General features: G+C 40.5%; 1 protein-coding gene and 1 pseudogene across 2 annotated transcripts in view; one reads left to right on the plus strand and one right to left on the minus strand.

The window, feature by feature from the left end:
* The window catches only part of Garem1 (GRB2 associated regulator of MAPK1 subtype 1), a 207027-nt gene that overhangs the window by 96345 nt on the left and 94252 nt on the right, over positions 1–16430 (minus strand). The window lies entirely within an intron of this gene.
* On the plus strand, positions 4748–6378 carry LOC105741987 (annotated as a pseudogene).

Below are 16430 nucleotides of genomic sequence, written 5' to 3' on the forward strand. Positions count from 1 at the left end.
GCCCATCAACTTTGTGTGGCCGAGCACACATTGCTGCATCCACCTCTTCAACACAAGAGTAAGTCACAAAACCAAAGCCTCTGGAGCGTTTTGTTTGAGGATTTCTCATTACCACACAATCTGTGAGTGTGCCCCATTTTTCAAAATGTTCTCTTAAACTATCATCGGTAGTTTCAAAACTCAGACCACCAATAAACAGCTCCCTGAACTGCTCTGGCTCCTTTGGATCATGGCCCTTCATTTTGAGACCGGACTCGCCCCTACACGTTTACATTCTTTCCTGTGAGACAGTATGTGGTTCAGAATTTGAAACTGCCCTTTCCCATGCCTTTTCCAACCCTTTCTTTAGAAGGATGCAGAATTAACCCAAGAAAGATTCAGGAACACCTTTTTAGGGTGTTGTGCAACACAACTTTCAAGTTCTATGGCAAGGATGCCAGTTTACTGCAATCCTTGTAGTGAGCAAACTACAGGCCACTAGGAGGTCAGGGTCAAAGGAAGGCATAGCAACCTCAGGCCAGAGTGCAAACAATGTATCTATTAGAAGCAGTCCTGGCTACAAATTTGCAGGGCTCAGGGCAGAAGGAACATGAGAGACCTCTGTCCCTAAAGTATCAAGAATTTCAGAACTGAAACTGCTGGGTGTTAAGGCAACCATAGGACTCTGGTGACTGCACAGGACATTTGATGAGGGCAACCTGCGCAGAGATGCAGGCAGCCACCCTCCAATTACCCTCCTGTGCAGTTTATATCCCTTATACTGTGATGCTCAGTGTTGGGGCAAAACCGTGTGGCAGGCTTTTGTTTTGTATTTTTTAGGAAAGGGTCTACAGGGTGTTCAGGGTCATTACTAGATTGGACTTGTAGTGATCCTCCTGTTTATAGCCTCCCAAGAGCTGGGATTACAGGTGTGCACCACCACGCCCAGTCTCAATTGCAGTCTCAGTGTGCCCTGGGGGGGGGGGCTGGCACAGCAGGCCTGGGGATCAAACCCGCGGCCCCTGCACCTGCTTGCAGGCACTTTAATCCGCTGAGCTATTTGGCCAGCCCTTTTTTTGTTTTGAGGCTTTGTTAAAATAGGACTTTGTGTTTAAGCCCCTGCCAGGCAAGCACAAGGTCCTGAGTTCGATTCCTGGTACAAAATAAAGGACTTGGTCTCCTAATGTTTTTTTCAAACTAAAACATGCTTAAGGCTTTAATAATTAGATGGAACCTATGTTAGCATTCTGTCAGTATAGCAAATACCTGAGACGATCATCTTATTAAAAAACAGATGTATTTTGTCTCATGGTTTTGGAGATTACCATGGCTGGTTGGCGCTGCTGCTTTGGCCTTGTGGATGGGGAGAGCACACGGTGGAGCAAAAGCTGCCTCCCTTGAGGTGAGCTACGACCTTCCATCAGTCGGGCCTTGTACCTCTCCACTACTTCCCCACAGCGTCACCCTCAGGACCAAGAATTTAATACAGGGATTTCTGGGGTCTAAATACTGCAGCACCAAAATACTTATAATTAAAAAGGAAAACAGAGGCCGACACTGCTCAGTCTGACTCTTGTCCCTCAGAGGAACATACTTTAAACTTTCTGAGTCGTTTCTCTTGTGATTGGTCTTCTGAGCAGGCTAGTGATCATCTATTAAATAGGAGGCTTATTACGCCACCCGCATCTCATTCCATGTGTCCCACCACGACCTACTGGTTGGGTCCTGACGTTTAGGGACTACAATCAGCATTTAGTGTTTATCCTGTACGGTCACAGGGGAGCCAAGCGGATGGTACATCTTTTACTGTGCAACGCTTTCCTCTCTGGATAAACAGCTGCTTTAACTACTAAATTGCTTTTTATAAAAAAATTATTCTAATTCTATATTAATCCAAAGCACATAACCCCTTTCAATGTGGTTATTGACTACATCATGTAGTCTATCAGTTTTTCTCAGCCTTAAGCATGTTTCAGTTTGAGCAGAACATTAGGAGACCAAGTTCTTTATTTTGTACCAGGAATCGAACTCAGGACCTTGCGCTTGCGTGGCAGGGGCTTAAACACAAAGTCCTATTTTAACAAAGCCTCAAAACAAAAAAAAAAACTTCATTCATTCCTTTTCTGAAACATCTATTATTCAAATGTTGAGCCTCGTGGAGATTCTTCTTGAGTTTTTTGTTTCTTCCCTTTTGAAAATCTTACTTTCTGGGAAAAGTTTCTTATTGTGAGCTAGCCAGTTGTGAACTTATTTCTGTAATATTTTTAGTTTTTGATGGAAGAGCTCGCATCTTTGAACTTTTTTTTAAATGCTGTTTTTGTTTAATAAGTATCCTCTGTTCTCTGATCTCCTTCAAGCAACAAAGGCGTGTTTCTCTGGATTCCTTGGTGATGTTTCCTCCTGGCTTCCTTTCCCGGGTGTGCAGCTCGCCCAGCCTTTGCCTGCGATAAGTCTGCTGGTTTCGCGCTGCTTGGTTGCTGAGTCCCCCTGGAGAAGGCGATGCTAGAGCTTAGGCGGGAAGTTGGGCCCGGGAGGGGCCTGCTGACAGGCTAATTTCACCAGCAGGTGGTCAGCTGGAAAGTTGGCAATTGTACCTGCAGACCCCAAATACTGTGCCTACGGACCCCTTTGTGGAGGTAATCTTTTCAGAGAAGAATCTCTCTGCTTGGGAGGAGCTATGTCTGACCAGAAAACACCCCAAAACCATGCAGGGAAGGGAGTACTTGGCATTTTTGCTTCTACAGATTTAACCTTTTTATGTGGAGTTTTTGAGACAGGGTCTCACTATGTAGCCCAGACTGGCCTTGAACTCATGGCGATCCTCTTGCCCCAGCCTCCTGAGTGCTGGGGTTACAGATGTGCACCACCACATCTGGCTGACAGAGCTATTTTTAATGTGGGCATCTTGTCCCCATTATGGCTCTACTATGCTGAAAATTCAACAGATTATGAATGCATTTTCCATAACTTATTCCAAGGATTTGCTCATGTCTTCCATTCTGTCATCTCCTCTCACCTCCTGTTTTTCTTAGAGTCTGTATTTGCTCCTCAGTTCATTTCCCTGGAGCTTGCGGGAGACAAATACAGAGCACCTGTGCTCAGGCGGCACATTTAATCAGAATTTGTTCTTTGCCTCAGACTCTACAGAGAAGTACCATTAATTAGGGAAACACTTCTAAGTTCAGCAAAAATATTTCTCTACTTCAGAATTTTTATTTTTTGACCTAATCATTAGATTTTGCCATGAAACTATAAAATAAAGCCGGGGGCTCACTGGGTCTTCTTAGGCACAAAGTGGTGTTTCTCCCTGTCATCAGTACCACACTACTCTCACCCACACCCAGGACCACACCAAGGAGGAGAAGGCTCATCACAGGGGTCACCTACGGATGACCCTGAAATATCACATTGGCTCTTCTGCTCCCCATTCTGCCACAACCACAAGTACCGAGCCCACTTCTTCATTTACGTTTTGTGGGCAACAACTTTTGTGTCCAGTAACTCTGGCTATTTTCAATATAAGAGCCAGCCAGTAAAAGGAAGGTGAGTCTATTGCAAAACCCAACAGGAAATATAATATCCAAATTAAATAAAATCATAGATATACAGATACTTTCTCTTAGTTCATTGAGAAGAAAGGTTTGTACTAATATTGTCTAGATAAGATATCATGTCTGCATCTTGTCCTCTGAATAGTTACTATGAAGACAAGAATATGCAATGTATTAATTATTGTAACTGTCCTACTAACCTGTTTTGAAACTGTTTCATTGCTATTTTATCTTTTTTCTCATTAAAATGAATAAAAACTCAAATTAAATAAAATTATTTTTGGACATTTTCTTCATCTCAATGAAATTAAGAAGGAAGAATTAACTAAAGTATGTTAGTTAATGAACTATGCATCTCAGATTCATAGTGATCCTCCTGTTTCCACTTTCCCAGTGCTGGGATTACAGGTGTGCATCACCACACCTGGTTTTGGGGCCTGGCATGGCATGTGGTATTGGGAATTGAATTCGGCTTCTTGTGCTTGCTAGGCAGGTGCTTAGGCTCCCAAGCTATCTCCCAGCCCCAAAGCTTTATTAATTTTAATGGCATGATTATCTGTAAATATGTTTAGTGCATATGCAGACTCACTTCCAGTTTTGAGTTTTAGAGAGTTAATTTCAAACTACAACTTTGACATTCTCATCTCTCTTTGCAAAAGTAACAGAAAATGGAATTCAGGGATTCTAGGAGTGATCTTCCATTGATATTTTGTAATTTCCCAATATCCTGTAAAAGTCAATGATTTCAGAAAAACCTGCAAACTCTACTATTTCCTAGTTTACAAAATGTGTTGTTTGCCACATACAAAATTGACACTAAGAGGTTCGACTGGGCAGGCATGATGGTACACATTTGTGATCCCTGCAACTAGGGATGGCGGAGGGGCTGAGGCAGAAGGACCACAGGTCTGAGACCAGCCTGGGCAACTCAGGGAGACCCAAACTCACAACAAAAACATATAACAAAGAGGCAGGAGATGTAGCTCAGTGGTAACAGCCTTGCTCAGCATATGTTAGACCCTGGGTTCTACACCCTACTGGAAAAAAACAAAAAGTATTGAAAATGGAATCTCTTTGAAACTGTCTTACTGACTTTGCTTGTTGCTGAGACACAACACCCAACATCTACACTTAAAGGAGGAAAGGTTGCTTTAGCTCACAGTTCGCAGGGGCTTTAGTCCACAGTCAGCTGGCTCCAAGGCAGGCTGGCGTGGCAGATGGGCAGCCCTGAGAAGCAGTGTGTGGTGGGCAGGGGCAGCAAAGCAGGTGAGCAAGGGATGTTAGCAGCTTTTTCTACCCCTTCTATATTGTATCCAGGCTTCCAGGATTAGGGCACTGCACACCCAATCAGTGGGCTGACTCTGTAATCGACTGCACACCCTTCGCACTAGCACCCTTAATCCTAGCATCGCACCATGAATCAGGCACACACTCTAGAGTCAGCCACCCAGGACTGCATGACTCCAGGGGGACACCTAGACACGAGGCATAACAGACACAATAATTGATTTTTGAAGATGTATGTCCCAGGTTAACAATAAAAATGTTGAGTACAATGCAAATATATCTCTGTGTAAATCAGCATTTTAAATTCAGTCATCTATATGTAATGCCTAAAATGACTATTTTCAAGCAATGATACCCAAGTAAAAGTATCCCTGCTACTTTTATTCTGTATTTGAGACTGCCACAGTGGGTTGGGCAAGAGGAGGGTAAGAAGACAATGGCCGCTACTGGGTCCTCAATACTGGTCTTCAGAGCAGTGTCCCACGGCGTCTCCCATTCCAGGTGTCCTAGCTCCAGGAATTCCCTCTCACTCACGCACTTCTCCCCATTCTCCCATCCCATTCCCATACCTGGTACTCACGGGATGCATCTCTCTGCACTAAGCCACTGTCCAGAATAAGTTTCCTCACAGCTTTAGTGAAGGCCTTTTAAAGCATTGCTGTGGGTTAATAATCTAACTCCTGCTATATTTTTAAATTCAATGTATTTTAAATTACAAATAATATTTGAATATTTTCCTTCAGTTGGTAAATATTTGGAGTGTATCAATAATACACAACTGGATTATGTGAACTCAATTTTCCACAGTATAATTATTTTTAATGTATTTTAGTACAGGGTCTCACTACACAGATCAGACTCAGTGTGATCTTCATGCTTTCAGTCTCCCAAGTGCTGGGATTACAGGTGCGTGCCACCTCGCCTAGTCGGTTACTGTCTCAGCGTGCTCCAGAGGCGGGGCAGGCACAGCACACACAGTATTAATTTTAAAGGTAAATTACGAGGAGGTGTTGGCGCTGCAGTTGTGGTTGGTTTGCTGAACCTTTTAGTGCTCCACATTGAGAGTGACGCCACCATCAGGTCCCACTACCTGCGCCCCCCTAACACATCCCTATTCATCAGGAATGTGGCCAATGACACTAGGTCTGAAGATTTATGGTGTGAGTTTGGCCGCTATGGTCCAATAGTTGATGTCTATGTTCCACTTGATTTCTACACGCAGTGTCCAAGAGGACTTGCTTATGTTCCATTTGAAGATGTTTGTGACGCTGAAGATGCTTTACATAATTTGGACAGAAAATGGATTTGTGGATGTCAGATTGACATACAGTTTGCACAGGGGGATCGGAAGACACCAAATCAAATGAAAGCCAAGGAAGGAAGCAATGTGTACAGTTCTTCATGTTATGATGATTATGACAGATATAGATGTTCTAGGAGCCAGAGCTATCAATGGAGGTGATCAAGAAGTCAGTCTTTCGATTACAACTATAGATTTTACAGTCCTAGAAACAATAGAATGACTGGAAGACCATGACGTAGCAGAAGCCATTCCAACTAGACAGTCAAACACTGAAATCAATCTTTTTCAAGATCTAAATCCAATTCAAGATCACAGTCCAAGACCCTGCCCAAGAAAGAAATGAAGGCTAAATCATGTTCTAGGTCTGCATCTCACACCAAAACTAGAGGCACCTCTAAAACAGATTCTAAAACACATTATAGGGCTGGCTCAAGAAATGAAAAGGAATCAAGAGAAAAAGAACTACCTAGATCCAAATCTCAGTCAAGACCACAGGCTAGGTCTAGGTCAAAATCTAGATCAAGGTCTTGGACTAGTCCTAAGTCCAGTGGCCACTGACAGTACAAACAATGATGATTTTTAGGCATGTATCATTCATTTACTCATTGTTCAGTGTATTTAAATTATCTGGATTACAATGTTGCAATGAGATGTAAAAAACATTTGTTAAGTTTCCCTGTACCAGGCAATGGTTATAATTAAAATGATATGCTGTTGAGAAGACACTTTTAAGAGTCCAGTTTGTTTAATGTTATTGGAAGCTACCAATATGTGATGTCTCTGTATATTTTTGTAAAGATTCTCATTTTTTATGCTTGAAGTATTTGATGAAAAGATGTGGTTGACCATAATTTGCAATATTGTCTTATTAAACTTTCATATCCACATTTGGTAGAACTGTTAACCTAGAAGTGTAGCTTGCTAATAAGATAGAATGATACAAGAGTGAGGTTGTAGCCAGAACTGCTCAGAAACGTTTAGGTTCAGGGTGGACCTTTATGTTCCTCAAGATGGGTGGGCTCAGATAATAGCTTATTTATGGTGCAGTGTGGAGTAGTTCTTTTGTTAACCCCACTGTCTTAGGCAGTGATGCTTTTTTTTTTCCTGATTTCTATGAGTATTTGGAACATAAACACATCAGAAAAGCTCCCCTTAAAATCTGAGCAGGTCAGTGATAACAGAAATAATTAAAAGGAGAAAAGAATGTTCCTAGCAGTTACGTGAAAAAGTAAAAAGCAGTTTTGACACTGTTGCTTAGTTTTCTTACTGCTGTTAGAAGTAAGTAAATTGTTTTCAATGTAGGTTTTGTTTGTGCGCCTGTATGGGGTAAAGGAACTGACTTCTGATGCTTACAGCACTGAGCATGTGCATTTGTATCAAAATTTGCCTACTTGCTTATGAGGGAAGATTGTTGTTTACATCTCAGTTTATTTACTGCGAGGCAAGCTGAACTACAACACTCCCATTCTAGGTGACTCTGAGGTGCCGGGACATTATTAATAATTTTGGAAACCAGGATTAGATTAAGGGAGAGCCACATCTTTCTCTCTCTCTCTCTCTTTTATTTTTTTTGGCAGAACTGGGGATTGAACTCAGGCCCTTGCGCTTGCCAAGGAAGTGCTTATTCCACTGAGCCATCTCCCCAGCCCCAGCCACATCTCTTGAGTGTCTCTTTATCATGGTAGTATCTGATTAAAAATGAGGAATAAATACCTTCAACTATTATAATTTTTTTCTAGCATTTCTGAAAGATCATTTTGGAGACAGTAAAAAATGATATGAAATGTCCAGTTTCATCTCAGAATAAAAGCTAGCATCTTTTAAAATCTCAGAATGTATGCTTATGGATACAAGAAAGAAATACTGTAGGGAAACGATTCCTCTTAGAGAATTTCTTTTTCAGTTTTGCTTTTAGAAATCTAGGCCTTGCCTGTAAAGAACAAAAAGGTGGTATTTAAATACCATTTGTGGAATGTGTTTAAAGGATTCTAGAACCTTTATATATTTGATGGTATTTCTGACTTCCATTTCTTTACTGTTTGCAGTTAATGTTCATGTTCTGCTATGCAATTATTTATATGCACATTTCTTTAATTTCTGAAGATTTTTCTGGGTGTGTAGTTTAAACAACAGAAGTCTATTAAAATTGTAGCAGTAGTTTGCAGTTCTAGCAGAGGAATGTTGTGAGGTTAAACTTTGTATTTTCTTACAGAAGCTTCTAAAGAGGTATTTTTATATGTTCTTTTTTAATAAATATTGTGTACAACCTTTAAGACATCAATGTTGGATCAAAACAAGACCCCGCTTATTTTCTGCTTGCTATAAATTAAGCAAACATGCTATAATATAAACAAAATGAAGGAAATTAAAAAAGGTAAATTACCAAAACGAGAAAATAATGGGACGCCATAGAACTCCCAATTATGAAACAAATGAAAGACAAATTTATACAGGTCTTGATGGCTAAGCCAGTGTTTATTGAGATATAATCCTTGTCACCATGTAAGACTGCAGAGATAACCTAATGTATACTCAGTCTTTTCTTCTAGGTTCAAAAGAGCAAAATTTATATATCAAGATAAGAGTGAATACTAATGAAGAAATAAGAAACTTACCAGTCATGCTGGCATTTTAACAGCAGTAGCATCTCACCAATTATATGTTCATTTATGGGCCTCCTTATAAAACTGTACATTCACATCAATATTGAATTATTTTATACTGTCAAGCAATCATGGAAAATAGCTCAATTAAATAAAAACTTAATTCCTATACCTTCGCATCTTACCAAGTTCCTTCAAGCTGGGTAACTGGACCAGCACCTCGCAAGTACTCAACCGTGTCAGTAAGTCACCTGGGAGGACGAGCTCTGAGCCCAGATGGCTGATTGTGTCTTAACAAAAGCAGATACAGTACTGAAAAACTTTAATAGATCAAAAATGTTCAGTCTGTTTTTGAGAGAGGGTCTCACTATGCAGTTCAGGCTAGCTTTAAGCCTACTTTGTGGCCCAGGTTGTTCTCAAACTCTCAATAATTCTCCTGCCTCAACCTCCTGAGTGCTGGAATTATGGGAGTGAGTTATCATGCCTGGCCTGTGCTTCTTACTTGATAAAAATATTTACCTGTCTCAGGGAAAAAGAAGAAGGAAGAAGAGAAGAAGGGAAGAAGGAAGAGAAGGAAGAGGAGGAGGACTTAAACAGTATATTTTAAAAACACCTAGTGAAAACGAATCGCCTAGCCATTAACTAATCCATCGCTCCATTCCTTTCCAAAGGTAAATATTGCTTTGGCAATATTGCCTTACCACTGTTTAACAAAATGAATATGGTATCATACTTGTATAACCATACAACTATACAGTTAGCTACAAAAGTATAGTTACATTGTCTCATGGTCATCTATAAATTATTTTAGCAGGTAAAACAGAAATAAATTCTTCAAAAAAATCATTATTTATTTAGTACAGGGTCTTGCTACACAGCTCAGACTAGTAGTGATCCTCCTGTCTCAACCTCCCCGGTGCTGGGATTACAGGCACACGCTACCGCGCCGTTTCGGGGGCTGGCCTGGCAGCACAGCACATGATACCCAGGATCAAATCCAGCTTTTGTGCTTGCCATGCAGGCACTCAGACTGCTGAGCTATCTCCTTGGCCCCAGAAGTAAAACTTATTTGGCATTTTGCTTTTAGTGAAGGGATCTCTTTCAAGCTAGGCACTGAAAGCCCAGGTCTCTAGGTTCATCCCAAATAAGTCAGGTTTTAGTAAGTGTTCTTAAAATTCTGCAAATTTTGTAAATTTTCAAATGTAAAGAATAGAAAAACCTTTATGAGTTAATTTAATCTCATTCTAGGCATACTTCTCAACTTTCCAGAAAGACAAAGTCCTACACATTGTAGACTTTTGTCTATTTCTTGTAAAGGGACAGTTATTCTAAAGAGGTCCAGGGTGATTTTCCTGGAACTTTTGAAACGCCACAGGTACAGCCTGTGCCAGACTTAACTCAGGCTTATTCTGGGCAAGGTTATCTCTTAGTACCAGTTAAAGAACAATTTCAATATTTCAGCTGTATTAGTATTTGCCCACCTTTTCCCATCCCAATCACTCAGAGAACAAGTAACCCAGAAATATTACGACATAAAAACAAAGCTCAAAAATACATTTAAATTACATTTATTCATTTTATAAAAGTCTGGTGTGCAAATGTTAACACTATTTTTTTTTTTTTTAATGTATTTGATACAAGGTCTCACTATGCAGTTCGGACTCCTGGTGATCCTCCTGTTTTGACCCCCCATCCCCCATGCTATGGTTACAGGTGTGGGCCATCATGCCTGGACTCGTGGGATGCGGGGCTGGTGTGGCATGTGGTGCTAGGGATTGAACCCTAGTTGTTGTGCTTGCCTAAATCTGCTAAGCTATCTTGCCAGCCTTCGCACTATTTTTCTTATAAATACGTGGATATTAGTAAAAAACATTCATAATATTATCTAGCTTCTATCACTGATATATAGTTTATTATAATACATATTTTATTGGGCTGAGGAGATAGCTTGGTGGTCTAAGTGCCTGCTTGGCAAACACAAGGACACGGGTTCAATTCCTGGTACCACATGACGTGCTGCTGAGCAGGCCACCAAAACCGGGCATGGTGTTGCACACCTGTAATCCCAGCACTAGGGAGGCTGAGACAGGAGGAATACTATGATTCCCAGCTGTATAGCAAGATCCTGTGCCAAATAAATAATAATTAAAAATTAAAAAATATATACTTTATTATTGTGCTTATGCATTATATCCACAAAGCATATGCTAAAAGCAGTAGACAAATGTACAAAAGGCCTTGACCCCTAAAACAAAAGAGAGGAGGACTGGGGATGTCACTTGGTGTAAAGGCCCTGCCTTCAATCCCCAGTACTGCAAAAAAGAAAAAAAAAAGTGAAAAAGGTACACTGTGAAATGAAAATAATAAGAATGAAATTCTTACATATAAGAATGTACCACACACTGGGCACATGATGCAAAACAAACACTAAGCCTCTATGCTTATTATCACAAATTTTCTTGATGTATTATTTTAAGAATAAAGCCAAGAGGAAACTAATCTCTAGATTATTAACTAAATGAAATCAGAGAATAAGTAATGATGGTAAAGCAAAAAGTAAAATCCACAATTGCATAAAACCTGCACTCCCATCTATCTATATTTTTTAAAGTGGAAAGAGGGCAGTGTGGTGAATCTGTCCTCACAAAGAACACTGGTTCTAAACAATAATTTAGATTATGCCAGAGCCTCTGTCTATGTAGGATCCATTTTTTTTTTTTATTTTTGAGAAAAGTGATTATCATTCCATCTGTTTCTAACTTTAATATTCTCTTCTGGCAATAACAAATATTTCAGACTATTTCACAAAAAAGAATTTTAGCCACTCACATGATGAAATATTGCCATTCCACACCACTGGTTTATTAACTCCACAGAAACCATCTTGATTTCAAATATTCTATTTGCTACAAAAATATATCATGGTGATTTCCTATAAACCTAATAGTTAAGGGTCCAAAATATTTTGCACAGAGTAACAGAAAAATATGGACACCATAGGTACATGTTTTTCTTTAGCATGATGGGAAATGGGGCATAGTTTTAAAAGGGGTGAAGGATGACAGACTTCCAGAGACGCTGACAAGGTACTTCCGATTCCTCTAGTCCCACTGCACCGCATTCCTCACCTCGGCCAAGGGTCATTTTGTTCTCCTGCTCCATATTCCCATTTTCTGGCTGTCTGCTGCCTCTCCCCAGCACCTCATCCTAAGGCACTTTGGGTACTAGTCCTAACTCCACCAGGCTAATACTGGAAGGAAAGCAAAACCATTACAGTAACACACAAGAAGCGTGGATTTATTTCATTATGAGTTAAGCCTCTGTAAGTACTGTCCTTTGTAAATAAAAGTTAAATGGTGAAGATGTGTGGAGATGGAAGAGGATTTCCAGAACTGCTTGAATACTGTCTCCTGGTGTTGTTAATGTTTTTGGTAAATCATAAAAGGAACTTCCTGACACTGGTTTACCAATTTTGTTCCACCCCTCCATTTTATCTCTTCAAACTGTTCATGCCAGCAGTTTCAAATGTGTACTTTTAGCTCCTTGAAATATTCTGTGACTTGTCCCTGCTTTTGAGATTTTTCTCTTCTCCCACCCACCCTCGCCATCTAACCTACCTAAGACCAGCAGAAGCACCTAGCAGCAGCTCCCCCAGCTCTATCTAAGAATCCTTCCCGAATGGCCCAAGGGTAGCTCATCCTTCGGGGATACTACTGCTGCGGATCATCACAGTAAGTGAGCTCCTTCCAAGCAGGTCCACCTTCCAAGCTTGTGCCCCAATGACCAGTCCACACAGGATGCTGCTTGGCATGCAGACTCCTCAGCAAATGTTTACAGTAAGAAGGAAGTTGTAGTTATGGCAAAGGGAACACAAGAAAGAGAGTTTAAAGTGCACAATATTCATTCATTCATTCATTCAAATGAATATTCAAATGTCACATAATGAAAAAAGTTTCTTGTTCACTAAGACCCCATCCATTTAAAAGCCTAAAGGATTAGTAGATTAGAAAGCTGTTAACAATGGACTTTTTTTTTTTTTTTTTTTTTTTCCAGTACTGGGGATTGAACTCAGGACCTTGCAAGCAATTGTTCTACTGAGATATCTCCCCGGCCCAACAATGGACTCTTAATTATTTCTCTTCCCCACTTTTACAAGAAAGCCCAACCACCATGTTATAATATGACAAACTTTGATGAAAAACATTAGGATTTTGTTACTCACTGTTATGCAATACAGGAGTGATTTAAACTATGTTTTGTTTGCGGCTAGCTGGGCGGTCTACATACCAAAACAGTGTTGGCAGCTCTCAGTTGCTGAAAAAGTCCTATAAATATTCTGGAAAAACCAGTGGGTAGAATTGAGCTTCTCAGTACGGCAGCTTTTGTTGTCAACAGGTGAAGTGTACGGTTGAGAAACAAAGTATCAAATCAACAGAGACATGAGCGTTGACCTGAGTACTGCACATAGAAACCAGTCAAAATACCAATGGTTCTTTTTACTTATCTTTTTAAATGAGAAAAGAGTTACTGACCCCGAGCTACATGAACAAGAGAAGGCTGCATATAAACACCTCGCCTCTCTCAACTCTTTACCCTTATACCCGCTGCCATCAAGAAGTGCCAAAGTCTTTAATTTTTAACCTCACTTTTCCCATTTTCAGATTCAGACAAAAAAGCCCCACAAAATAAAGTGTACTATTATTGTACTTTGTTTTAAAATACATCTACGCCAATCTTTTCATTTTCTGCACAGCCCAAGGAAATAGTCTTCATATATAAAACTGATGAATTACGATATCAAACTTTTTTTAATCTTTAAATTTTGCAGTGCTTGGGGCGTATCATTAGATACTCACTTCTGACTGGGTAGGCTCTCAGGTGTGAGCAGTACAGCGGGCGCAGGCAAGAGCATGCCTGGCCTCACCTGAGAGTTGCTGACCTAAGGAGCCTAAGATCCAGGCTCTTTTATTTTCCTAAGAAATTTAGTTTTATAACACTTAGGGATCATTCACATTTCATTGATTCATAGAAGACACACTCCTCAGAGAAGTTTCTTTGACTAGAAGAAGAAGAACTTCAATCTAGACTTGAAATGACCACTTTCTCTAAGTAACACAAGGACCATTGCTCAGTACGTCCTTCACTGCCATACTCCAGGTTTCATTCATGTTGTTACTTATTATTTTTCTAGGCATTTCCAAAGTGGGCCCTCATTTAGGTCTTAGGACTTGAAGGGTGAACAGGGCCAGCCCCAATTCTGGGCAAGCCAGGGAGGCACTTCCTAAATGGAATCACTGTACAGACAAAGGCTTTGGGGAAGGAAGGAGGACAAGCAAGAGCATTCTGGGAAGGATGAGCAGCTGCCTTGAGAGGCCAGGAAAGGCTGTAGGTGGGAGGTGACATTTCCTCTAGGGCTTGAGGGTTGGGAGGAGGAAGGGTGTTCCTAGGAACAATCAAAAAAAGTCTGAAATGTTTAAGATGTTCATCCTAAACTGACATCCTACTCCAGAAAAAGCAATCTACCTGCTTTTCTCCAAATACATCAAGCACACGTCCATCCCCGCTTTTCCTTTCCTGCTCTCTCCCGCCTGCTCCAATCCTAAGCATCCTTCCAGGCCCAGCACAAGCCTTGCTCTGCCAAGAAGCCCCGACAGCACTGTTGCCTCCTCCCCTCCCAGATGAACTGACAGGTCTCATCCGTGTTCTGCAGGAGCTCCCAGGTAGTCTGACTCTGCTGGAACCTGCATCTAGGTTCAGATAGCTTTGTTCCTGCATGCAGGGCAACATTCTGTCATCCTCTTCTGCATCACACTAAGGCCAGCATCTGGACTTGTGCAGGGAATAAGGCTTAACAAAGGTCTGCCGCCCATGACAAAAGTGAGCGGTATTACTTCTAAACTTTATCAAACTCTTGTTAAGCAATGTATCACAGATGTCATGTAATTTTCATGAAATACAGGTTAAAATACTATAGAGGAGAACTGAAGCAGACTTCCTCATATTTTTCAGCTGGTAGAACACCATTCCCCTCTCTGTCCTGAATTATTGCTCCCACTACCTTATTTATAACATTTCTAGATGGCAGGAACTCCGTCTTCTACATGTTACAGTCATAAAGACGCCACAGACCTGCTGCTAAAGTACCAAGTGGTTAAATTATTCATTCGATGAATGGAAATGGATCTATAAAGACCCTTTACAGCCTAGCCCTGGTTACTTTTTGAGCTTGTTTCTGGCTGCCCTTTCTCCTTTCACGTATTCTTTCTCCTCTCTTTCTCACACACTATGCATGAGGCTTTCAGTGGGCTCCACATTTTGATCAGGAATCTGCAAAACTTAGTTTCCTAGTGATGACAACAGTGCAACTAAACAATCCAAAGGCAATGCCTGGCCCTTTCATAAGGTGAACAATTAGTCTGCATTTGATCTCAGCCGTCTACCTACACCCCTGATTCCAGCAAAGGCAACATGAGAACATTTGCAGCGTCTGGAGGTCCCTTTCATTGTTATGGCTGCCCCACCAGTGAGCTTACGGACAACTACTGTGTGGCTCCGGCGAGCACTGCCAGACAGCCTGAGTGAGCCAGCGGGCTAGGGAGTGAAAGGCCGGGCTCATTCCGAATGCACATTTACACTTCAGGGCCAGATGCTTCTTCAAAAGGCGGGGAGCTACTTTTCACATCATGAATCTAGACAATGATCCAATTACTTTGCGTCTGCATGGATCATGAAATGATTTTTTTCTATGTTTCGAGCAGAGATAGTTAAAAATTTATCTTGTACAGTGCTTTGAACATCTATCAGTTACCAATCTGAAACTCATTTTTCCTGCTTTGAGCACTAAGAGAAACTCTGTCGGTAATGTTATGTGTTGCAGGTTTAAAGTTGTTATATTTTTATGTGGACACTTTTTATCTACAAAAATATATATAGATGGCCCTCAAGCACACAGCCTTTAAAAGTAAAAAAAAAAAGATATTTCATAGCTGCTAATAAAAAAATGCTTTTGTTGTTGAAAATACCAAGTAAATGTGTCCCCCCTGTTTGGTAGGGCAAGGCAGGTATCATCTAAGGAAATTAATTTCTTCCTGATTACCTAAACCCACATCACAGGATATCTTGAAAATAAAGGAGAAACTACCTGTTTTTCAAGTAAATTTTTTGCTTCCCTTCCCTTTCAGATATTAGCTGCTAGAAGCTGTAAGATGCTACAGGTATTATAAAGTTCTGGAGACAAGAGTCTGTCTAAACAGGCTGAACATGAGAAAAATCACAAAAATTTTTAAGTAAACATAGTCACATCATGTGTATCAATGTACTTATACACACAAATGATGAGTTTTTACCACAGGCATAACTCTTAGCACTTACATTCATGTTGTGTGAAATTATTTAAGCCAATGCTACTTATGAACTACATTTCTGATTTTCAGGTATTTGTAAATCCCTTGTATTTAAAATCTGAAAATAAACAGGTGCAGCGCATAAAACAAGGGAAGCTGAAATGTTGAGGATACTACTTCAAACTGTTCAAGAACAAATTCTTCTCACCTTCCATTCTTAGGCTGGCAATCAATGAGAGAAGCCAGAGTTAATACTAACACTAAGGTGATGTTTGAACTACCCAATATTTACAGTCTTTATATATCCAACCTCCCATGAGTAATTCAAACCACATAAACACACTATTGATCTAGAATTTACTGT

Source organism: Octodon degus, unplaced genomic scaffold (assembly GCF_000260255.1).
Source record: "Octodon degus isolate 3935 unplaced genomic scaffold, OctDeg1.0 scaffold00003, whole genome shotgun sequence".
Classification (NCBI taxonomy): Eukaryota; Metazoa; Chordata; class Mammalia; order Rodentia; family Octodontidae; genus Octodon; species Octodon degus.